At 39.0% G+C, this 21,818-nt stretch overlaps 1 protein-coding gene across 3 annotated transcripts in view; it reads left to right on the top strand.

Moving 5' to 3' along the window:
- C1H4orf19 (chromosome 1 C4orf19 homolog) overlaps positions 1-21,818 on the top strand; it is a 92,496-nt gene that overhangs the window by 4,898 nt on the left and 65,780 nt on the right. For all 3 annotated transcript variants that reach the window (XR_005826994.1, XR_005826993.1, XM_040587738.1), the window contains exon 2: positions 19,951-20,005. The gene's annotated coding sequence lies outside the window, so the exon portion shown is untranslated. The remainder of the gene's footprint in view (positions 1-19,950; positions 20,006-21,818) is intronic.

The raw sequence follows: 21,818 nt of genomic DNA, 5'->3' as shown, positions 1-21,818 counted from the left end.
TAAGTCTCAACCAAATTCAAGCTTTTGATGTAAGGTGGCAGGTTTGTTCACTTGCAGCTCAGTGGAAAACAAGCACTTACTGTCAGCTGTCAGGAACCTGAATAAAGCTTTGTTAAGGTCCCCTCTGTCTCTATTTTTGGTTTGGGTGTGGCATGGAAAAATAATATTTACCATCTCAGTAGCTGTGCCCTTTGTGTATTTGTTTTCATATTCCTTTTCCCCATGTGAATTTAGCAGATGTTGCATGGCTTGATATCAGTCCTGCATTTCTGTTGTCAGAGTACGTGTATGTCTCCACTGAACACTAGTAATTAATAGGCAATGTCTGTGCAGCAAAGATACAGACTCAACTGCCAGCACCGTTTCAGAAGCAAACATGGATAAAGACCAAAAATACCATAAGATTTCATTTTCAATGTAAATGAAACAAAAGCTACAGTGATCAGCTCTGAACCGAAGGCCTCCAGGGGTCTGAGAAGCCACAACCATGTACAATGTCCAATTTCTGTCCTTAACATCTCTTTTTAAATTAAAATCACTTGGGAGTATTTTCCATTGCTTTCCATGAAAGTACACAGATTGCTAAAAGGCTAGTCTGGATTTACCAATATATATATTAAAAACTAATGCTCAGTGCAATTATGCAATTAATTACCTCCTATAAAAATGTTTCCATTCACTTCATGTTTATATAGAGTACAAATATATGGATTTGCAAACGGCACCAATGATCAAAAACCCCAAAGACAGTTTAAGAAAACAGAGCGAAGCCAAGGACAAAGAGCTAGACACCAGGGGAAGGCCAGATTGCTGCATTCACAGCCAATACCAGCATCTAGTATTCATCAGACTACAGCCTTAGCTTTGTTTCATTTCTCTGCCATCCTTCCGTGATAAAGCTTTACAGTGGCACCACTGAAATCTGTATGGCTGGACTTTCCTCCTGGAGAGAGTGCACCTATCTAGCTCAGAGCACATATGGCTACCCACATTTTGTGTACGGGGGAAGGCTAGGTCGGAGAAGCAAGAAGCTAAATCAGTCCCGTGGCTCAGTGCAGGAGGCAGAATGTGAATGCAAGTTTCCCAAATGCTCTAAGGGCCAAATCTGCCACTAGAGACCAACACTCTTTAAAAATCCAAGCCAGTGTCGATAGCTTTCTTATCATGAGGCAATATGTCACACTGGCCAATAAAGAAAGTTCTAACACACAGGCAGCAGGTATTTGCTTTATGATACAGCTACCTGAGACACAGCTTTTATAGCCATGGCATAAACTCTTTGGAACAAAGAATTCTGCTGGAAATGTCAGGCTATTGTTAGCATACACCACCATGAGCAACTCCACTGCCGAAACACAGTCCAGCAAGTCAGATTTAGTAGTGCAATTTTCATTGATATTTTTGGTGCATACAGTCCATTCTTTTGCACAGGATTAAAAGAAATAGAAGGGGGGGGGGGGGGGGGGGGGCAGAGATTACTAAACTGGCTCAATGCCACACAACACTAAGTCTTTCAAGGCAATGAATACTTTTCTATAGCTTTCAAGTACTGTTCTACTGACAGACTGAAAAAGGCTGCAAATGCATAGATAAGCAATTCAGTAATACTACAGAAATACAACTGTATTTCACTGCTATCTCACCATTTCTGTATCTTACCCCTATTTCAACCTTTTTAATGCAGTGAGTGGTCAATACTTTGGATCTGCCTTGTTCTGAGAAATAGTTATTGTAATTATAACATAAAAACTCTATATTCTTGTATATCTAATCATTCCCTTAGACACCCATCATCACTCAATGTCTGTTAAGGAAATTGGTTTAAAATAACCAAATGGATAAGTTCACCCGCACTCAAAACAGCTCTAGATTAAATTACGTATATGTTTTACATTTAATCTAAGTGCTGTATTTAAAAGAAAATCCCTTTGAATCAAAAGAATTCATGTAAAAGAAAAAGACACATCAAATAAAAGGGTCTTTATTAAGGCATTGTATCAGTCTTTTCTTGAAGGTTTTTGACTGTAACTTTTAGTGATTTCTGTATTTTTCTGTTTTAAAAAGTTTATTAACCATTTTCTCAGTACTTTACAGCTATGGCCCAAATATTCCTCTGTTTTTCTGCTCTCTGCTGACCATTCTTTATGTGAAATGTTCAGGAACAATGAGGTAAAAAATGACTCCTGGTTTGTTTCCCATACTTGTTACGTAGAGGCAGTACCATGTAGGGGGAGCACCTTGAGCAATAAAACTGGGGGGAAAGACACCCATACTCACAAAAAAAAAAGGGTGAAGGAAAAAGAAATGCATCTATTGTATCAATATCTTTCAGGCTATGCCTAACCTGAAAGCTGATAAAGATATAATCTGATAAAGAAACTGGTTTATATGGTTTATACTGGTTTAGAAATTTTCCTATTTTTAGTATACGTATTTGATCCTTCTCAAACATCTCCAGAGCTGTCTGTGTCTAAGCAGTTCTACTTAGAGGTTACAAGATCATCTCAGAAATAACTGCTTGAGCCAGGCACAACCATAGCCTTACCATTCCCTGAAATACCAGATTCTAAACATATGGCACCCCAACATGCTAGGCATTCATCTGAATGTGGACCACTAGTACCTGACATAAACAAAATTACCATTTTGCTCACAAAATAAACCAACTCTGCTCCCACAACATGTCAAATTCTTCTGCCGAGGAAAGGATCCTCTTCAGGTATCCAAACACAACTATATTAGTCACCTAGATTTCATGCTGTGATCCAATTAAAAAGCAACAAGGATAAGGAATAATGATGAAAATGATAAAATTGATTTTGCCGTTGTTTCCATACAATACTGGGTAAGGAAAGTTTGAGTTTGAAGTTTCGTTGGTTGGTTTTTAAGATTAGCAAAGTAAATTTTTTCTTCCAAACTCACTGACTCATCTGCACCAAGTATACTGTTCTCCAGGCTTGAGATTTACTTCTCCCACACCATTCTTCTTTCGTGCCTTAACCCAAACACTGTGCCCTACGCACAGCCTTCTGATTCTTAGACCTGCCAGCAGCCATGAATTTGGGCAGGAGGCCAAGCTGTTAATTCATTGTGTTCTCTTTCAGTCTTGCCAAGAAAATATACGTTTTGACTGAACAATGAATTTATAGCACGTGATTTGGGGGTCATACCTACTGCTCTGTGTAGGATTCACTTTGAGCTAGAAGTAAGAAGCCAGGGATGTAGCTCTTGTGAACTCAAGCTATTAATAAACAAGTTTCAGTATGTTTTCATTCTGTTTACATTCCAATTTGAAGATCCAGTTATAATTTGAAATTTTCTGAAAAGATTTTCCAGGCTGCCAGCCACACAAAATGCAGCTTTTTTCCCTATATCTACCTAAATTTCCTTTGAAACAATGAAACCAACATCAACCCTTTACCCTGTGGATTCTGTTTGCCCTTCAAGGAGCTGAAGTTTTGTGTTTTCCTCCCAAACCTGTTGAGTTGTCTTAACCTGTTAAGCTGCCACACATGTTAAATTGCCTTTGTCACATGATTTTGAAGTCTGTAAAACACTGATTCTTCTAATCTTATGAAATTTATTTTCCAGTCTCTGTAGCATTCTACCTTGCTGCAAGACAACAGATCTGCACAAAAAATTGTTTCATAAGGCCAGTATTTGAGATGAGCCTCAATAGCATGGCTTACTGCAAATCTGTGGTTTGCCCTGCTGTAACAGCTGCATTAGAGTATTTGTTAGGATAAACTAAACCTGACTGAATTTCTCTACAGTACATTTAGGACAGATAATCCAGTAGTGGTATGCTTTCTGTGCTACAGGGCTTGTATTGTTCAGCATCATGCCATGAAAGAGCCTAGATTTGTATGTTCTATTCTCGACATGAAATAAAGTTAATCATACAGTGAGATTTCTGTGTTCAGTAAATCAGATTTTTTTTCTGGCCTGTTCAATTCTACTTTATCTAACACTCCTATAGCCTGCAATATTCTTCTGTCTGCAGAGCTCACTGTGCAGTGCAGTGCTAAATCCATCGAACAACTCACCTAGACACTGGCACAATTTCTCTAACCCAAGGACTGAATCCATCAAAAGCCACCTGTTTTCTAGGTTTGGCCTTCTGTTTCCCCAATCTGTGCAAGTCTCTGCTGTTACCATGCAGTATTTGTACTTCATTCAGGTTGTTTTGGTTTTCCTCATCTCCATGGTATCCCCAGAAAGAAGCATAATATCCAAAGATACAATAAAAAAAAAAAAAGCCTTTTGTGCTTCAGGAGATATACAGGGTTTCTTGAATAAGACTCTGGAAGCTTTACAAAAGAAATTACATGAGTAAATATACTATCTCCCAGGAAAAGCCATGCTTCCTCTTCCCAAGCAAATGGAAAGGTTAACTCCATCAAGCCCTGCAGATTCCAGAGTCCTTCATCCTCAAAAATTCCTCATCACATAGCTCTTACAGCTCATTTGACAGAAGGAAAATTAAGCTTAAGTTGGCAAAGACCCCATTCATTTATGCCAAGAAAATCACACACAATTTGGAGTTAATCAATCGCACAGAAATCCCTTCCCACCTACCACATGGAGCTTGGTCTCCAAAAAATCTGCAGTCTCTCTCTAGTGTGGTATTTGAAACAAGCCTGTTGGCAGAAAGAGCTTCACCCTCCTCTCATGCCACTTCTGCCACAGAAATATTTTGCCACTTTCCTCCCATGATAAAAATAACATACCTATGTGGAAAACAAAGGCTAGAGTATCATAAAGCCTGGAAAAGACTGATTTGAGAAAATCTCCTCAATGAGCCAATATATTTTTCTCCCACTAAGAAACACTGTATGTCCAGTCCAGCAAAAAGCAACACAAACAAGACTTAGCATTCAAGTCAGTGAGCCCTTTTGAAAGGCCTGGTAACAAAGGCATGCCTGAAACAGAGGCTGGGTTTCACCTTTCCTCTTTTTCCAGGCATTTCTTTTGCTTTCCAGGAGGTCTGAAGATCTCTTTATAGAAGCAAGATTGCAGCTGATTGCCACAAAGCTTTCCATGAATGGCCTTTTTGAAGCATCCAGGCTGAGATGCCAGGAAGACTCTGAGGTGTTTGTTATTCACAGTGTGCAATTACCCAGATTCCATTATACTTCAGGGCTTTTGCCCTCCCTTCCTGCAGGATATCCCCATATAAAGAGGCTGCAGGTGCTTTGCCTCTGAGTTACCTTTAGTTTTTCACAGTATTTCCTTGTTTGTGTTACAGCAGCATCTACAGGCACCAGAAGCAATAAAGGCCTCACTGGTCTGGCTGTCCTGGAGACACCTAGTAAATCATCCCTTCTTTAAACGTTTATAGATTACCTAGACAGTTCCAGTCTAGATCCAGACTTCTGGCAACTGCTTACTTTAGGGAGAGTAAGGAAGCATAACCCAATCCCACCTTGCTTATTAGTAAAGAATATACTATCCCTAAGAAATAAACACTCTGAAGTTTAATACCTTTGGATTTAGGAGGTACTTAACCACTTGAAATCCCAAGTGATGGGTGACAGTAGGAGGTTATCATACAGTATGTGGTGGCCACTGCCTCATGTGGCTTTGACAGCAGTGGGTTCTGGTGTCTGCCTGGTGCATGAGGTGGGCTCAGAGCTCACGGAGAGTAGCAGGGACTCTTCAGAGTCAAGGTCTGTGAACCTTAAGTTGCTGTGGAAAATGGGGCTGTCAAGCTGCCTTGCTCACATAGAAGGGACCTGCAACAAGCATGCTGCTGTCAAGCCAAGTAACAGGATTTCAGACATCTACACAAATTTTGTGGGGCAAAATCTAATACATAATAGCCATTAGTATCCCACGCAGCTAGGCAGGGCCTTTGTGAATTGTTCCGCCATGATGTGGCACTTAACTGCTGCTGGAGCTGGGCCGGACCACTCCTGCAGCCCACTCACCGCTGCATCAACAGAAAGTGCAGGCAGGCAGCAACAGCCAGAAAGCCATAAACAGAATGCTGGGTATTAGTCAGGCCTCTTAATCACAAAGCTGTCCTCCCCAGTCATTGCTCCACCCAAACCACGTAGCTAGTTGCCCCAATATTCATATTTGCCACCTGTTTCTTTCTTAGGCTTTGCCTATGGAGCCATCCTTTCCCTAAGCCCAAGTTTCCACACTTTCACGTCTGTAAAACTTTCAGCTACCTGAAAAAGTAATAAATGGGGGGGGGGGGGGGGGGGAGACAACAAAACAAAAATAGCAGGGGAACTTTCAAAAGAGCTTGAGCTAGACAGGCTTTGTTTCTTTTGTACATTATGCACAACATATTCCTTTCCAGAGACAGCAACAGCGTAGTTTCCACTCCCCTCTCCCCATGCAGGTTGCAGCAGGGCTGGTGTTTTAAGACAATGTCATAACAGTGCAGGCATTGCAAACTAAACAGCAGGCTTGTTTTGCAAACTCCCTTTTGGTTTCCGACTACTAAATACCACCTGAATAAGATAGCTACTTTGTCAGAGGAAGAAAGGAGGAAATCAGCAGAGACCTGCCTCTCTGTCCTCTCACCTCTGAGGAAAACCTCTCCCCATTGCTGGGGGCCACCAGATGCTGTGCTCAAATCCACAGCCCAAGGGTACTCAGCTCCAGCTAGAAAAATGCAATGGTTTCAGTGGGTGTCAAGGTTTATGGTTCACAGGCTCTCAACCTTATGGACTCAGATTAAGCTTTAGCCACAGCAGACTGGCACTTTTTTTTTTTTTTCCCCCAGGACTTTTGTTCATTGTGCATCTTCAAATTAATTTTTTTTCCTTTTGAATACATGCAGCGCCGTACAAGCAACAGGTGAGAAAAGGGTCATCTCTTGGCAGCCATTCAGTATCACAGAAGTTTAGTTGTGACAGGAAACTACACTGCAAGTCACTCATATGTCACTTTTGCTGGAAGAAAGTTTTGCTACAGAGAAAATAAAAATATAAGCTTGATATATCTAAAGGATTTCAAAAGGTAATATGCCAGATAGCACAGTGTGAAAAAGCGTTCTTTTCTGCAAAGAACAAAAATATCTTATTCCTTCAGACCCCTTCCTCACCTCATCACAAGCCCTGCAGACTGAAACTTCATCAGATAGCAGAAGGGTTAGGAAAGCACCAACTACATTTTTATGCAGATTTGCCGGTCCATCCTAGCTGAAATGAATTCTGATGTCTTTTTGACATGAACAAGGCATGACTTGATAGAATATAGCAGGTATCTCAGCCTTCATCAGCAACTCAACCACTTTTCAGTCGCTTCATCATCTCATCTTACCAGCACTGTGATCCAAACTGAGAAAGAAGCTCAGTTCTTTTGGATATCAACTGGCAGTCTGACAAGGAGCTCAAAAACTAAGGCCTGATTTTTTTCCAGGGATACAAGAACCTCAAAGCTCTCTCAAATAGGGAAAGACCACCACAAAGATTATCCTGTAGAGTTAAGGGAAAAATGGTGTTTTCACAGAGAATTTTAAGAAGAAGCCACAAACAAAAATGTGTGTTTTCTCAACCAGGAAAAAGCTACATTTTTTATAGCTTCTGTAAACCAGACTTACCATTCTCCATTCAATCATATTACCACGTGCCATCTGAAAAAAGTATACAATAAATGTGAATGTCTCTAGATGTCAAAATGTTGGGAACTGTGTATGGTGAACCACCACAACAGAAGACCTAGAATTTTGCAGCGCAAAGGACAGCACAGACCCTTACAGGCTCTGGTATCCCCAGTCCATACAGATGTGCCTGCCACTAGGACCTGAGAAGTAACTTAAATAGTTAAGGGGGAAAACATCCTTATTATTTGATATAATATTCATGTTCAGTTCCCATAGATCACTTATGCCCTCAATTAAAAGTGATCTGTAAAACTAAAGCACTGTTAGCTTTGGGATACATGGCAGAGGTCCAGGATTTTAATTTTCACTGATTTTAACGTTTAAAAAATAGGTTTTGTCAAAGCTGAGGAACCATCCATTGTGAGAATCAAATCACATGACTGAAGGACTGATACGTCATGCCTGATTACACTGCAGAAAAAGGAAGTCTTAGCTACAGACTTAACCATCCTCAGCAACTCCAGAATTTAAGTAAAACTCATTCAAAATGTGATACATAACGTTTGAGAGTGTAAAATCAGAAAGAATACTGATTAACTATAACCTTTGCATTGTCTGCTTAACATCCCAGGAATACATACAAGTTACACCAGTTAGGTTAAATCTAAAAAGAAAAATAAATACCTGAATTTGACACCTTCTTTACAGATGAAGTGATCAAAGACTGCAAAAGGTGAGGATGTCTCTCACCATTTAGAACCATCCCTTTGGATTCAATCCTGCATATGCATATTGCAAGTAAATACCAACACCTGGCAAATACCAAGGAAGCCAGTCTCACACTAGGGCACTGCAAGAGCATCTCAGCACAAGAGACATGAGAATCCAGCCTGCATTAAATGCTGTAGTGGCACCGCTTCAGCTACAAAGCCATTGCTCAGAGCAGCTCATGGAAAGACCAATGCGTACTACACACTGAAGCAATTCTGTACGTAAGAATGACATGCTGATTTAAAATTGGTTTATCTTGATTAGTTTACTCTTGCTTCACAACAGTGCCACTTCTGTGGGCAAACAAGGCTTCAGCCTTAAGTAGATGCTTGGACTGTCAGTCTCATAGGATTAGCAATTTTAAATTAAGGAATAGCTTGCAAGAAAAAGTAATTTCATGCTTCGAACTTTTTTCAAAGCTTATTTCAAAGACTTGGAACCTAGAACCATCACCCCATAATCTTTTCCAAATGTTGATGTCGTCAATGCATTTTAAAGCAGCTTTTAATTAAGTTAAATAAAGAAAACAGATGCTGCTGAAGAAATGCCCAGTAAGAACTTCTATTTCTAGATAAAACTGTTTTAAATGCATAACCAGTTCTGCTAACTGTGGGATGTGATGCACACAACTGAGTTTATAGGTGTTTAGTGAGAGTTTTGTGCCATTTAATATGTCACTGTGAGCAGTCAGCACAAAGATAATGATATAAATACAGAAGAGTGGGCCTATAACCTCCACTTCTTCTAATTAAAAATGTATATAGATTGCATAAGTCACAGCCAGTAGCATTTGGTCTGGGCTGCAACAGCATTTTCTTTCCTTCCAAAAAGTTTTATCTGCCCAAATCAGAAAAGTCCTTTTTCAGTATTCTTAGCTCAGATGAGCATACACATAAGGCAACCATTCAGGGAACATTTTCTATATTTAAACTACGTAAATTAATAGTGATGTAACCCAAGTCCCATCCAGGCTATAAATGTTCTTAAGAAAGTTAAATTGTATCAGTTTGGATATCTGTAACAGGAAAAAAAAGAAAAAGAAAAAAAAAAAGAAATAAAAATGAGGTCAGTCTAATTGAATTGCAGTAGCTTTTCTGAAAAACACCTTTGCTACCCACTTTGAAAGAGCATTAGAGACCACATTAGGGAAATGTTTTCATTTTCAGAATCTTCTTCTTCATTACTGCCTGCTTCGCTGAGAAGACTTTTAAAATCTTAATCTTTGCTACTGCCTGCTTTTCTCAGAGGACTCACTGCTGATACATCCTCACGGGTTTTTATTTGGCTAGAGGATAAAAATATTGCTAGCATTAAAGCTAGAACTTCTTCAGCAGGATTTTATGAGCCTTTTAGGCCCTTATGTGCACATTAACGTTTATCAAAAACACTTAAAATTCTCACCCAGAGGAGCTACCCTGCTGCAGTCTGGTCTTTGTCTGTTTTATGCAGCATACTGCCTACACAAAATGCAGAAGGAGAAAAGGGTAGGGTTGTTGATTACTTCAGCAGCAGGGCTTTCTAGGCTTTGGGGATAGCTTTACACCTCCCTCACACAAGTTGAGCAACCACGAAAAGCAGTAAGCTTCGAGTAAGCCTTGTACTAACACCTCACCTCACTGACATCAGCCTTGGCTCTCCATCACTCGGTCCTCTGGGATACCAGGAAGCTGTCAGCCAAATTCCCCTGGACTGCAACCCCCATCTCCTAGATGTAACAGGGGTGCTCACACTGTGGATACAAGTAGTTCATAACACATTGCAAAACAAATATATGTGACATTTTAAGCATACATTAGTTACATTGATTACCGATGTAAGATGAGCTACATAAATGTATGTCAACTATAAAATAAGGGTCCATCCATCCTCTCAAAAAAACCCGTCATTTTCAGAAGGAACATGTAGCCTACCAAAAGCAGGAGAAAGAAGCAGCAGCCACTGTGACTCACTTCTCTAACTAGAGAAATGTACACTATTAAAAACTAACTTTGATAGTGTAGGGCTTTCCACATACTAACCACAGCAAGCAGGAATATGTATAGATAGATACATGCACCTAACAAAAGTGATGGGGAAAACCTGCTCCCAAGCCTGTGCTTGCTAGCACTAAATATTCAAAATGTCATCTGAAGCACCTCTGTTCCACGTTGGTTTGTTCTTTAATTGTGTCAGTATAATATTCACACAATTACGAACTATAATGAACAAGTCCCACTCCAAAGTTGGGGCCTTAAAGGCTGCATACATTATCCAAATATGTAAGTGATGCTAAGCACATTGGGATTCATTCAACCTCAAATCTACGTAATGACAACTATTTCAAATGTTGCAACAGAAGTTACACTCAACTAATTATAGCTCAGAACATTTTGCTACTACATCTACTCGAAAAGAAATACCATTCCTCAAAGTTCCCCAATTTTCATAGCCCTCAGCAAAATACATTTCTTACCTCTGTTAGCACAATCTTCATTATTAAGCCATTTATATAAGTTAGTTTTGATTGAATCTCTAATCTTCTGACTGACAGGATTATAGACATAACGTGTTTCCTCAAGGGATTTTTCTACTTAGACAATCAGTCTGCAGTCTCCTCGCTGTCTCAATTATAGCCCATGATTTAATGTCATCCATTTCCACACCCTCAAAATCATGAAGGAAAATCCCATTTCTACAGGTAGCCCCCCATGGCTTTTTGCCAACAAAAGAGTTTATGACAGTGTGCTACACCCTTCAGAAACCTCTGTAATTTTTGTAGCTAAATTAGATGTTACTTTGTCACCACTGCCTGAAAATAATCAGGCTGGGAGATGACTGGGTGTCTAGGAATACCACCTACAGAGCCAGGTCCCAGGCAAAATAGCTCAATTAGAGATAAATAGATAAAAGCTGGGAAGACTGGCTAATCACATGGATACATTTGCATCAGGTAATGCATGCCACATGAGGCAGTTTTAATGAAAAAGGTAGTGGAAAGACAGGACACACACCTCCCCTTCCTCTTCACCAGTAAATACATAATTCATAAGAATATAGACAACACAAGCTCCCTGGTAAGGGCAAGCAAGGAAAAGATCCAAGGCAGGTCTGCAGAGAAGAGCTACAGGGAGCAGAGCAACAGGGAAGCAGTGTGAGGTCAGGCTTACAGCCCATTCTTGGCTCTGCCCAGCAGTAAGTCACCTCGTACTGTTAGGTGACACCACAGCACTGCAGCCAGGAACTAAGCCTCAGTGTTTTCCAGTACAGCACAAAAAGGCTGAAGACAAGCCTTCCCCTGAAAGCATCCCCATGAAGCTCCTGACACAACACAGGGACAAGCTGAACAGCTAAAAGCAGGGCATGACTTTCCAGTAAGGCCCTGCCTTTAACTTGTCAGATGCTTCAGCATCAAGCAACAAAACAACAGAGCCAAGTTTAACACTCAAGTACAAGTGATTCACAGTCCTGCTTTTAGCAAGCTTAAGGACCAGACAAGTTTCTTCCCTTTGGAGGAAGGGTCACTGCCATGGAGAAGACATGGTAGAACATGCAGCAATGAAGGCTAAAATGCAATAAACTGCAGTTCACATTAATATGTGCTGTACACCCTGGTAAAAAGAAGCGGAAGAGGTGCACCCTCTTCCACCTTTCCTACACTGAAAATGGCCTTATCCAGCAATGAAATGAGGCCAGCAGCTGGGATGATGATTTACTTTCAGCCATCACTAAGACACCAGTGCATGCAACACAGCCTTTACCTGAAGTTGTGCTGATGAAATCAGGCTGATGAATAGTTTTACATGATAAAATGCTGACAGGTATATCTTTTATTAAATTCTTTAATTAAAACTTATCTAGAGATGAGAAAGTGAAAATATTTATTCTAAAGTTAAATGAAAAAATGTTCTCTTATAACAAACACAAAGACCTAGCACACCAGTCACCCAGTGTCAGGCATTCTTTGTGAGAATACCCAGAACTACTGATGTCAGTGTCTGGCCATTACAGCTATAAGTGTGTTTAAATATTTAAACTCAGAAAAGAAGAATTTTTTCCTGAAATTTGTTATGGGTGTTCTTGTTTTAACATGAGTGTTTAAAAACCAAGGATCATGGAACTTTCAGGATATGAACATGACAGGGAAAGGAAGAGAGGTCTGAGGATTTTGCCTGACAAAAATGTGCAGTGGCTTGCACTCTTAACACTCACTTCGAATCTTAAGTTCCAAATAAATATTCATAAATGCATTTACCACAGGTCTGGTAGTATTGTTCTGAAATTTAGAGGCCAGATTCTCCTTAAGTCCAGATAGGTCCTGCCCAAAAACTCCCTCCAAGCAAACAAAACAAACAAACAAACACACACCAAACAACAAAAAAAAGCTAGAACTGATACTGTTAGTACAACTTCACAGGGTCCAAGCAATCATAGGACAGTGGATACCATTCTGCACCTAAAGTTACCAGAATGCTCTCACACCTGTAGGCAACACAGGGAATAAAAACCGTCATTTAACCATTTTTTCCAGTATTTTCAAGCTTATTTTTCCATATTTGAATAAAGCACCACTGTTTTCCAATTTACTTAGAGATTAACTTCACATCCCAGAGACATCCACACTAACAAAAGACCTATCCATACAGAAGAGCTCAAATAATGCTCTGAATAACTTTCTTCTTTAAAAAGCTGCATTTCTCAGTATACATTTTTCAAAGTCCTCTGTCTAGACAGCGAAATCCTACACTGCATTGTAGACTAAAGGGAAAGTGTAATCATCCTGTTATAAATACTGGGGAACATTCAATCACATCAAAAAAGCTACTAGTTCAAAATGGAGCAAACAAAATTTTTCCTCCAGCACAACTAGTCTAGGCAATTTCTATCTATAAATTTGTTACGAAGGGAAAAAATGTGATGAGGTTTCCACAGAAAACAACACTATCCAGCATCACAATATTGAACATGCAAAATCAAATACAGGTTTTCAAAAAATTAGAAGTTTTAAGAGAAGGTAAATCCTCAAACTCAGAGAATTAAGCCATGTTTGATGTGATGTAGAAGTTGCATAATACCAGCTCCCTGAGGGGTGTTTGCACAACTTCTTCTGAGGTATCTGATGCTGACTACAGCACTGAACTGGGGTCTAATCCAGCCTGACAGTGTCTGTGTCTCTTCTCAAGTAATACAGTGGCAGGATAAATCTACTTGAATTTTTTTTTTTCATATTACAATTAAATTCACAATCATGGAAAACAGACGAAAAACACTATTTCTGTTTTCCCCTAGAGTCTTCTGTAGCAGCCACTACTAATGCTTTATTGAGCAGAACTTAGGTGGAACCATGAAAACACAAGCTAACCTCTGCTCCTTTGTGGCTCTGATCTGGGTTCCAAAGATCAATGATTTGTTGCAGTCATGGGCTTGCCACCTGCCTGAGGCATTCAACCGTATCTAGCACAATGATGCTGGAAAGCATTCACGAGTAAATACACAATAACATTTATATGTTTACAGCATCTGTGAAAGGTGTGGGTAGGGCTATTTCTTTACTATGTGTTTCCAGAGCAAGTCAAACCCATTAATTAAATTCATGCTCTTGTCCTGCTTTAAAAGGAAAACCAGAGCTGATTTACAGGCACTGACAGCTGCAGAAACCAGAAGCTGGGTTTGCTCAGTCCCCTTAATTTTTAAGCATCTGAGTAGGTTGATTTCTCCGATTCTGATCATAGGAAAGGCTCCATGTCCTCAATTTCTACAAAGAAAGAAAAGGAAGCTGCTCCATGCAGAGTACTGTCTGTCAGACTGTCATGGTTTCTCAGTGCTGGCTGAATACTGTCTACAGGAATTGGGGACCCGAACATCTCTGTAACCAAGCAGCTGCAGGATGAAGCTGTAAAAGGTCCCACTCATAAGAAATGTCTTATCTAGTCATTATTTCACTTGTTCTGACAACAAAAACTTTAACATGAGAAAGTGGTACCTGAGGAACAGTATAACTTACTGCAACAAAAAAAAAATTCTCTTTCTAACAACAGACTCAGGGAAATTGCCACAAATACCTTCTCCTAGAGGGAATATAAATGCATCTGCAATGCCATAGCACAGAGCGACATAGGCAAATACAAATATAAAGCAATACATTAGTATGTTCTTTTCTTCTTTTAGGTTCTTTAAACAGGAGATAAATTCCTAGTGTTTTAGGCTGAGATCTGGAGGTAGGCAATCAGAACACATATAACACCCAAGCTGAGAATAGGAAACTCTTACAGAAGTGGAAAATTTTGGATGCTGAACTTTCACCCTAGGCTTCTGGGAGACTTTTACTAATAAAGAACTGTATAAACATAGACAGAGTATATTGAACACTGCATCACCTGCCCAGCAGAGCCATATGCTGCTGCTGCAGATATTGCCAATAAAGATCAAAGCTTCCCATGCATTAATGAGCTAAACCTGGATGTTAAATGTTTCATACCATGCTATAGACCTATATTGACCTCTACAGAGTGGAAGGTTGGCCAGATGAACTCTGGAGCTCCTTTTCAGTCGATTATTTTATGATTCTGTACATAAAACATAAGACAAATTTATTTTGTTGTGATTCACAGTCCAGGCAGTAGAAAGCCATCTAAAACAGCTCATGGTCACTAGCTGCCAGGAGGAAATACAAAGGAGCCAGCATTGCGTACAAAAGTAGTAGAACAAATAGAACATTAAAATATCTTTCTGCCAGTGACCCAAAGGGGCCTCACTAAAAGATGACTGTAGCTAAGAACATGTATACAGACACAAAATGGGCACAGGATAATGGACTGCAAGATCAACTAAACTGACAGTGCTATCCTAAGCTGCCTTAGCTAATAGAGAGGTGGTAATTCTCCAGAAGTCTCCTGTACATATTTGAAAATACCACTTCTTACAGTCCAGCACACCAGCAGTTTATGACATTTTTAGTTTATGGCAAAAAAAGCACAACTTGGCTCACACAGGTGGCAACTGCAAGTTTGGTCCATGCACCCAGGAACTCGCAAAACCACAGAGCTCTTCTATAAATACTACCTATTTTCAGCTGTGCATCAAGATACCTCCTTTTGTCAGCTTGTTTTTACCACTCAGGAAACAACTTGTGCCTTTTCAGTTACTGATCACGCTCTCCACAAATCAGGGAGATTGGTGCAATTTCAAAGAACAGTTAAACAGAGTTCATTTAAATGTGAACTAGTACATGGTATCTTGGTTACCAGTTTATGTTCTTCGTGTTGTTAGCGTCAAGTTTGATGTTTACAAGGAGTGTAATGTCAGAATTCAAGAACTAGCATACTGATAAATACATAAAAACTCTTGAAAAACTTCTACGACTTCAAGAAAGATTGATAGAATAACTAACCTCAACACAATTGTATCTCTCAGGTACTTTTTGTATAGAATACTGACTATTCATTTCTCTTCCTCATTTCCCCCGGTAAACCAAGACAGCTATAGTTACCTGCATTTTTACTTCTCCTCATCCCTATAAAGCCTAGGAGAGAAGTATGCAGTTCAACAGTTGAAAGATTATTTCTTCATCAAAGCATTCACAGAAACAATTTAGGATTTTCAAATTCAGCTTTGATTTCACAAAACTTCTCCCTTTCATGATCTTGCAACATAACCTTACAGGCTTTGATTCCACTTCTAGCAAGGTCAATCACAGTTTTATCATCAACATGCAGTATGCCTACATTTTATACAGTATCCTTCATACAAAACACCTCAGCTTACCTTGCATAAAGAGCACATTAATACAACCATATGTAAGCAATTATAATGAAATACATGGGCAGAAACACAAAGAATGCATGGAAATGAGATGTTTGTTCCACTGAAATTTGAACTGAGATGAAGAGTTGAACTGATAAAAAAGTCCCCCAAAACTCTGTTAGACAACAGAGTTTGCAGCAGAGAAAGTACTTGAACAATACCACAAAAGTACACACGGATCAGGGCCAAGGGAAGGAAACTGAGAGGAATGCAAACCTCAAGGCATAAATTAAAACCACTGTTGATAGGTGAACATTTTCTAAAACTGTCAGGGACAGTGTGGAGTTCCAATACTTTTGACAAACAAAAGAAAACAAGTAAGGTCTACAACCAACTGATCTTCAGATCAGCTTGAAAGACCAAGTTATGAATTCTGGAAAGAGTTAAACCCTGTATTATTTGAGTGAAATATATGTTAGTTCTCTTTGATCCTTAGGATGAGGGAGGGTCTTTTCTTATGAAAAATACTGGTTGACTTCACACAACATTATACAACAGAGAAACTGTGTGTGGTCCTTGAAAACATCGGGGTGGGAGCTCCTAATGAAGCAGGACAATAGGTGGATCAGAGTGACAACAGTCCAGCCTGCACAGAGAAAGCAGCACCCCAAGCACACTTCAAGCAGAGGACAAATACAACTTTGAAAACCAAAAGCCTAGAAAGGCATTCAACAGCAGCACTAGAAGGTAAACACAAGAAACAACTGCTCAGTGTTGAAAAGGTTAGTTTTGTCCAGCACAGAACACACCCAGGGTCTGAAACATGCCCACTGTCTATGTCAAAGCAGGCTTTGGGCATTGGATTTAGATTTTGACAGCATGACTTAGAGATAGCATGGTTTTCAGCAACTAAATGAAATGCAAAATGCAAAGAGGAGCTTCTGAGAGCCTAATGATTTTGTTTAAATTCAAGGTTATTTTGGAATGGGAAAACTACTTGCAACTTGGATCCATGATAACCATGTAGATACTATTCACTTGCTTTGACAATCTACACCAACATGGTAAGACATATTCCAAAGATGAGGTCTCAGGTCACTTGTTTTGTCATGCAATAAGTTGGGGTGACTGGGTGTGTAACGCTTCTGTTTTCTGTTTCAGACTCAAAAAGAGTAATATAAAAAGTTTTAGACAACATAAGCATGCAGGATGTGGCAGCATTCCTTGATTTACAAACACTTTTACACACCAGACAAGCATTAGGTTTCCCAGAATGTCTCAAAAGGGATCTTGGTAAGCAGAGATGATGTTAAAAAGAGTATTTAATTAAGATGTTTGAGTGTAATTTGGAGAACTAACAGCCATGTTCCAAACTATTACCAAGCAGAAGAGGGAAAAGCTCCAAATACAATGAGAAGGGGATATTTTTAAATCAAGCTTAAGTACAAATGTAGACCAGTTTATGCCTGATCCTGTCTGACACAGAAAATGAACTATTGGTTCAATTGAAAACCAGCTTCTACACACACTCTTCTGTTAAATATCCGGCATTTGAGACTGAGTTTTCAGCACTCATTTTAACATTACAGGCAAACAGTTTCGCTAATTCATTGCTTTTCCTTTTCCTTAAAGAAAACACACACTCTATTTTCGGGTTAAATTGCCAGTCACATGCATCAGAGAGGTTCACACTGAAATCAGTTATCACTTGACATAACATAATGGGTAAGCTTACAACTTATCAATAGCTATGACTCCTATCATGTCTCCTTTTTGGATTTTCATTTTAAATTTCAAGGGAATTATAGAAACACATTTCCTAGAAAATTTGAAATAAACAAACAAAACCCAATTATAAATTACAAGAAAACCCTATAGCTAACCTACTACCTACGTACTACTAAAAAATCTGTTAAATAGACAAAAGCAATTCACAGGAGATAAGAATGCACTGTAAGGTTTAGTTGAGCAGGCTACATCTTTTGCATTTCTTAAATAAAATCTGCATCCTTTCAACAAGGGAAAAGAAGCTATGGATTTTATTTTTCATTTTACTTTCATTGTACACATAAATGTGTACGTCATGGCTTACACAAAATAAATAAGGGCATCAAGACAGAAGCACACTGTAAGTAAGATTAATTGGAGACTGGAACATAAATTAAATGGAAGAATCTACTTGGTAATTAATAATGACAGCTATATCAAATAACAATAGAATTAAGGTAAAAACAGGCACAAGATGACCCAAGTAAAAGGTTGCATAAAAATAGGAACACATAATGACTCATCCTTCATAAGCTTTATTATTTACTCCACCTGAAGTACTGACAGCACCCTTAACAGCTGCATCGAAACATTCTTAACCCTTTGCAACAGTATAACACGATTGAATAGGGCTATAAATCTCCAAAGTGCTGCACAAACATTAAGCTCCGAGAAGGATATGAAATGATAGCACAAAAGACAAGTGACTTGCTGTAGGGCAACAGAGCAATGCAATGATTCCGGGTTTCCCAGGTTCTCCTTAGCAACAAGTCACATGAGATATCTGCGCCACCTCAATTTGCATTTAGTTTTCAGTCATACTTCAGGCTTTATCATAAAATCTTCTAAGTATCACCTATGGGTTAGATACTATGCACTGCTGTTGTCTTGACTTTGTAGGCCAACAGCAACCATGGAACTACCTATACAGCTAAAGGCACTTCTTGAACTTGAAATCTAGCAGTGAAATTTTATAAGAACCTTCCAGAGTCTACCCATAAATTCTGAAAAGAATAACTGCAAGGAATATGTATGTATGCAAAGACAGTGTAGCAAAACCAGCAGCAACAGCAATGACCATGAAATTGCCTTGTACTGTCCCTCCCCAGTCCCATTACCTATGGATGCTGAATTCAGGAATGAACTGCCTTGCCTTAAATCCTAGGATTCTACTGAAAAGGATCTCAAGGTCAGTAAAAACCTCACTCTCTTACACGAAAAGCCTTGCAGGTTTCAACAATGGTGCAAGCACAACTATCTGGATTTGTGGCTTGTAGTGTAAGCTGCACTGAGATTTTTCAAGTTACTGTCACTCAGACAGAGAGATGCTGAGAATGAAAGCAACCGCATGGCCCAAATTCTACAATCCCCAGCAAAATACATTGCCCATTTCACAGAAATGACTCAACTTGGTGATTAATATTCATTACACGTTTGCATGCACACACAGATCCACATGGGCATATGCCCACATTCCACTCACTACAAGAAATATAAAAAATACATTTTTTTTAAAAGAGCAAAAGCATCTGCATTTTAATGCATTTTAATCTTATCATTATCTCATTAGTTTATCTGTCTCTGTAAAGTCTTAATAAAAAATAATTTTGTTGAATTTTCCATTTGGCCTGGAGCACACATATCTGAAAAAACAATATCTTTACCAATATCTAGAATATTACTGCAATGCCAGAGACATTTAAGTTTCAAAGTTTGTGAAAATCTGAAAGTTTTGACAAGCATATAGTAAAGGTAGTGTAGCTGATACTACAAACATCCTGGCTCCCAGCAAAGAAAAAAAAAAAAAAAAATCCCATAATACTGCATATTTGAAAGTTGTCTAATTTTGTTGTTGTTTAAACTATAAACACTTCACATGAGTCCTAATCCACTGTAGCAGGCATGCTCATACTCACTTTAAGCAGGTTAGCATTCCAGTTCAGCTCAAGGGGATGAGCATACTACTCAAGTGATTTGTTTGATCATTGTCTAAATTAAAAATTCTCAATGGCACGAAGAGGAGGTTGTTATATTTCCACATTGATTGCAGTAGACAGCCTACACCTCAGGGTATCCTTCTTACTTGTGTGGGCACATGAAGAAACCACTCACAAAGTGTTTTACTATTGCAGGATGAAGACATTTAAACCAAACATTTCAAGCAGTCGATGAAGTACAATCTGAAAGGTAGGATTATTTTTTTTATTCTCCTTGTGTAAGTTTAAAACTTACTAGCTATTCACTATGGTAACAACAGCACTCCCCAACAGAGAACATCACTGGATTATTTTTGTCTCTGCAGTACTCCACGATATTTTCTAATGATGATGCTTTGCTGCTACAAGCACTGGTGACAGAACAGGTTCTGAATTGTGTTTCTTTCCAACCTTTAATATTTCTGATATAATAAATCAAAGCTTGCCAGTTTCCACTCTGAAGTTTAGAAAAAGATACTGTAAAGAAGAAATACAGGAATACAAAGTTTACTCATTGTATAGTCAATTAACACAGGTGAAAAATGGCAGAAGAAAACATGGAAGTGCAGGCAAATGGTACAGGGAGAACAAGCTAAAGCAAGGGGAAAAGAAAGAGGGGGATCTGGGAAAGAAGAACAAATTGAAAAGCATAAGGACTGATTTGGCTGGAGTGGGAGAGCACACTGACTTCTAACAGTTCCCTTACAAAAGGGTGCAGGTTGTGCCATTAAATGGTCAAATGCAATATCCTGACAATTCTAAGAAAGCTCCTTAGTCCATTTGTTTTTTGTTGATTTTTTTTTACCAGAGGAGAATCATTGACTCATACTAACTGCTTACAGCTTGAAACAATTTTTTTTATATCAAGAGGTTGATGTTCTGAGCCGTACACCACCACCACCAAAATACCTGCCACTAGCAATATTTCAGATTATATAAACAAATCAGAAGTATTCAAAATATTCAGGGCAAGATGATTTTTGGGGTCACAAAGCTACAATTGCATACTACAGCTCAGATCACATATCCTACCTGGCCTCAATCCTGCCTAAAGGCACATACGCAAAACATGTTCAATACCTATTTGAAGCAACCTCCATAGACATCCAAGCTTACTTTCAGAATATTGCTCCCTTCAGTAAAAATGTCTGGCATACTGAAAGGCCTGCAAAATTATAGCTGTGTCTCTTCACATCAACCTCCAAAAACTGCTTGGGGGAAGAAGCATGCTGTGTTCCTGTGGCTTGTATAATTGTCTCTGAGCCTATCCATAAAACTGATGAGCAGTACGCTAGAATGCCAAAATTACATGAGTTAACTTGTACCATTTAGCACGCTTACACTTTTCATAGGTTTTTTTTCATAGTTCTTTTCATAGGTTTTATTATCTTATTTTAACTTACAAGAATTTTACAACATCTAAAACATGAGGTCTCCACCTTCTCTCCTTTCCTGTCTCTCTCTGTTCAAAGTGTTTCCCAGATCACCTAAAGATTCAAAGTCTTTCAAGAGCATTTTTTAAAGGTTCTGTTATCTATAGCCCCCAAATTGCTGCAGAAGGCAAATAAATTCTTTCTGGGTTTTTGCTGCTGTGTGGAACTCACAGGCAAATACAAGAGGCAACAGCTTCCAGCAGATGAAGGATCAGCAAAGAGCTTGATTTCATAGCAGTGTACAGTGTGCTGCTATGCCGCAAGCTAGTGGCAGCTATGTGACCACGCACATGGCACAATCACGTAACATAGCTGGGAACCAGTCCAGCTTGCCAAGTTTTTCTCACAGACTAAATCCTGTGGCAGTAGGCTGTAGCCTTCACGCTCACTGTCTGATATTTTGTTTTCCTAACATCCCAAGTAGAATTTGTCATTGTTACCATCATCCATAAAACTGATATAATAAAAATGAAATTATTCCAGGAGTCTACAAGAGTAGGCTTTATATATATTCATATTATATATATATAAGTATACATTCAGTTGAGAAACAATCCAAATCTAGAAAATACTTCTATTTTTAAGCAGGCT

Source organism: Falco naumanni, chromosome 1 (genome assembly GCF_017639655.2).
Source record: "Falco naumanni isolate bFalNau1 chromosome 1, bFalNau1.pat, whole genome shotgun sequence".
NCBI classification, from domain to species: Eukaryota; Metazoa; Chordata; class Aves; order Falconiformes; family Falconidae; genus Falco; species Falco naumanni.
The sequence above is the reverse complement of the archived record's forward strand: the minus strand, read 5'-3'. Positions and strand labels throughout refer to the sequence as shown.